Source organism: Rissa tridactyla, unplaced genomic scaffold, assembly GCF_028500815.1.
Source record: "Rissa tridactyla isolate bRisTri1 unplaced genomic scaffold, bRisTri1.patW.cur.20221130 scaffold_722, whole genome shotgun sequence".
Classification (NCBI taxonomy): domain Eukaryota; kingdom Metazoa; phylum Chordata; class Aves; order Charadriiformes; family Laridae; genus Rissa; species Rissa tridactyla.
Window position 1 is genome coordinate 15001 of NW_026529937.1, and position 4464 is coordinate 19464.

Below are 4464 nucleotides of genomic sequence, written 5' to 3' on the forward strand. Positions count from 1 at the left end.
GAGAGTAGCCAGAGGTGCCGCCCCTCACCTCTGCTTTCAGCGGGAAGTCAGCCCGCAGGATGCGCGTTCGCGCTGGAAGCCCTTAGGAGCCGAGTAAGTACTCCCTCCCATATACGGAAAATCACGTCTCTACCCCCGGACGGCCTCAAGAGCGCAGGCACTGCCCACCGGGGAGGCGCGCCAAACACGCCGCCTCTTACGATGACACAACTGGAGGTAACGAAAAACAGCGACCCCTTCGGCGGCTGGAAGTGCGTGCTCCGGACACAAGGTCTACCCGGCCACTCCGGCACTAAGTACCGCCGGAGCCGGGTAGACGTGACAGCCGATCCGGTCCCCGGAGCCGGGTAGACCTGACAGCCGGTCCGGTCTCCGGAGCCGGGTAGACCTGACAGCCGAGGTGGTCCCCGGAGCCGGGTAGACCTGACAGCCGATCCGGTCCCCGGAGCCGGGTAGACCTGACAGCCGACGCGGTCCTCGGAGCCGGGTAGACCTGACAGCCGATCCGGTCCCCGGAGCCGGGTAGACCTGACAGCCGATCCGGTCCCCGGAGCGAGGTAGACCTGACAGCCGGTCGGGTCCCCGGAGCGGGGTAGACCTGACAGCCGAACCGGTCCCCGGAGCCGGGTAGACCTGACAGCCGATCCGGTCCCCGGAGCGAGGTAGACCTGACAGCCGATCCGGTCCCCGGAGCCGGGTAGACCTGACAGCCGATCCGGTCCTCGGAGCCGGGTAGACCTGATAGCCGATCCGGTCCCCGGAGCCGGGTAGACCTGACAGCCGATCCGGTCCCCGGAGCGAGGTAGACCTGACAGCCGATACCGACCCCGGAGCGAGGTAGACCTGACAGCCGACCCGGTCCCCGGAGCCGGGTAGACCTGACAGCCGATCCGGTCCCCGGAGCCGGGTAGACCTGACAGCCGATACGGACCCCGGAGCGAGGTAGACCTGACGGCCGCTCCGGTCCCCGGAGCCGGGTAGACCTGACAGCCGATCCGGTCCCCGGAGCCGGGTAGACCTGACAGCCGATCCGCTCCCCGGGGCCGGGTAGACCTGACAGCCGACCCGGTCCCCGGAGCGAGGTAGACCTGACAGCCGATACCGACCCCGGAGCGAGGTAGACCTGACAGCCGATCCGGTCCCCGGAGCCGGGTAGACCTGACAGCCGATCCGGTCCCCGGGGCTAGGTAGACCTGACAGCCGGTCGGGTCCCCGGAGCCGGGTAGACCTGACAGCCGATCCGGTCCCCGGAGCCGGGTAGACCTGACAGCCGATCCGGTCCCCGGAGCGAGGTAGACCTGACAGCCGGTCCGGTCCCCGGAGCGAGGTAGACCTGACAGCCGACCCGGACCCCGGAGCCGGGTAGACCTGACAGCCGACCCGGTCCCCGGAGCGAGGTAGACCTGACAGCCGATCCGGTCCCCGGAGCCGGGTAGACCTGACAGCCGGTCGGGTCCCCGGAGCCGGGTAGACCTGACAGCCGATCCGGTCCCCGGAGCCGGGTAGACCTGACAGCCGACCCGGACCCCGGAGCCGGGTAGACCTGACAGCCGGTCCGGTTCCCGGAGCGAAGTAGACCTGCCCGCCTATCCCCGGAGGCGGGTAGAAGTTGCAGCCGAGCCGGTCCCCGGAGCCGGGCACACCGGGCAGCCGGTGTGGGGTGGGGGTGATATTTTTGTTTTTTCTTTTCGTTCATGATTTAAGCGTCACCGGCACAGCGGCCAGCCTGACCCGGGTCCTCCCTTCCAACAAGTGCGTGCGGGCAGGTGGGGGGTGGGGGGGTGGGGGGGCGGCGGGGGGGCCGGGGGCTCATAAATAATTTTGATTTATCACCGGGTGGTGATAAATAATTTTGATCTTTTTTTTTCGTTCACGTTTTTAGCGTCACTGGCACAGCCGCCAGCCTGACCCGGATCGTCCCGGCGGGGGGGGGCGGGGGGGGGGGGGGCTGTCGGGCGAGGGGGGGGTATGTGGGTGGGGGGAGGGGTTGGGGTGGGCGAAAAACTAAGTTTCAACTTTTTTTTGTTCGTGATTTAAGCGCCAGTGGCAGAGCCGCCACCCTGACCCGGATCAGGTCGGGGGCGGGGGTGGGGGTGGGGCGTGGCGGTCCGCGGCTTCGCGCCCTGCGCGGGCGCGCGAGCACACCACTGCCCGGCAAGCGGCAGCGGCGGGGAAGGGGTGCCGGTGCAGAGGCAGGCGAGAGCGGGCAGCGAGCGGGCGGGGAGCACGGCGCAGAGGTGGGCCGGGGAGAGGGCGGCAGGCACGCGGTGCCTCTTTTCGGAGTAGGTTTTGGGTCGGTAAGGTGGGGGGGGGGGGGGGGGGGGGGGGGGGCGTTGTGTGTGCTGGGGGCGGGGGCGGGGGGGTTCAGTGGGTTCTCCAGCCGCGGCAGGGGCGGGCAGGCGCGCAGCAGAGCGAGCGAGCGAGCGGCTGAGAAAGGAAGGCGGGAGCGCCGGGGCACGGGCACGGGCACGGCCAGGGCCAGGGGCGCGGCAGGGTAGAGACTCGGCAGCCGGGGTTAGATCCCCGCTCGCCACCGGGAATCCCTTAACCCGCCCGGGCACGGAGCCGGCAGGGACTCCGCTGGGTCCTAAAGTCTCCCGCCGTCCTTGCCGGGGCGGGGTGGGGGGGGGTGGCAAACCTGCCCGAGGGCAGCGTGGGGAGGGGGCGGCCGGATTCGCAGTGAACCGGGTGGTGAATAGAGGCGGGGGAGGGGGGGGTGAAGGGGGACAGCGGGGTGTGGCGGGGGGGTGGGTGGTAATTCGGTGGCGGCAGCGGGGCTTGGGGGGAGACACTCTGTCTGCGTCTGCGTCTGCCGCACGCGAGAGGTTCGGGCCCGTTGGAGGGGGTGGGGTGGGTGTTGTGTGCACGTGTGCGTGCGGCGGCAGACGGGGCTTTGGGGCTGGGGGAGAGGCCTGCTGGGGGGGGTGAGAGGCGAAGGGGGGAATGGGAAGGGGCGGGGGAGATGGTGCACCCGTGTGCAAGTGCCTCGGTGTGCGCGCAGTTGGGGTGGGGCAGATGTGACCCAGACGCCTGGGTGCCTTGGGGAGCACTTGTGGGGCAGCCGGGGGGCACAGCTGGGGCAGCCATGAGGCATTTGTGGGGCAGCTGTGGGGCCAGCGGCACCCGCAGGCCTGTCTTCCCTGGGGGGAGACGGCAGGCCCACAGACCCGCTATTCCCTGGGGAGCACCTGCAGGGCAGCCGTGGGGCAGGGCTGGGGCAGTACTTGTGGGGCAGATGTGACCCAGAGGCCTGCTGTTCCTCGGGGAGCACTTGCGGGGCAGCCGTGGGGCACTGCGGGGCAGCTGTGGGGCCGGGGCACCAGCAGGCCTGTCTTCCCTTGGGGGGAGAAGGCAGGCCCGGAGTCCCACTATTCCCTGAGGAGCAGCTGCAGGGCAGCCATGGGGCAGCGCTGGGGCAGTACTTGTGGGGCAGATGTGACCCAGAGGCCTGCGGTTCCTCAGGGAGCACTTGCGGATCAGCCGTGGGGCAGAGTTTGAGAAGCTGTGGGGCCAGAGGCACCCGCAGGCCTGCGTTCCCTGAAGCAGACTGCAGGCCCAGATGCCTGTGGCTCCTCGGGGAGCACTTGCAGGGCAGCTGTGGGGCAGCACTTGTGGGGAAGATGTGACCCAGAGGCCCGCTGTTCCTCAGGGAGCACTTGAGGGGCAGCTGTGGGGCCAGGGGCACCCGCAGGCCTGCCTTCCCTGGGGGGAGACGGCAGGCCCAGAGGCCTGCGGTTCCTCGGGGAGCGCTTGCGGGGCAGCCGTGGGGCAGCACTGGGGCAACACTTGTGGGGCAGATGTGACCCAGAGGCCCCGCTGTTCCTCGGGGAGCACTTGTGGAGCAGCTCTGGGGCCCTGCGGGGCAGCTGTGGGGCCAGGGGCACCCGCAGGCCTGCCTTCCCTGGGGGGAGACGGCAGGCCCAGAGGCCTGCGGTTCCTCGGGGAGCGCTTGCGGGGCAGCCGTGGGGCAGCACTGGGGCAGCACTTGTGGGGCAGATGTGACCCAGAGGCCCCGCTGTTCCTCGGGGAGCACTTGTGGAGCAGCTCTGGGGCCCTGCGGGGCAGCTGTGGGGCCAGGGGCACCCGCAGGCCTGCCTTCCCTGGGGGGAGACGGCAGGCCCAGAGGCCTGCGGTTCCTCGGGGAGCGCTTGCGGGGCAGCCGTGGGGCAGCACTGGGGCAGCACTTGTGGGGCAGATGTGACCCAGAGGCCCCGCTGTTCCTCGGGGAGCACTTGTGGAGCAGCTCTGGGGCCCTGCGGGGCAGCTGTGGGGCCAGGGGCACCCGCAGGCCTGCCTTCCCTGGGGGGAGACGGCAGGCCCAGAGGCCTGCGGTTCCTCGGGGAGCGCTTGCGGGGCAGCCGTGGGGCAGCACTGGGGCAGCACTTGTGGGGCAGATGTGACCCAGAGGCCCCGCTGTTCCTCGGGGAGCACTTGTGGAGCAGCTCTGGGGCCCTGCGGGGCAGC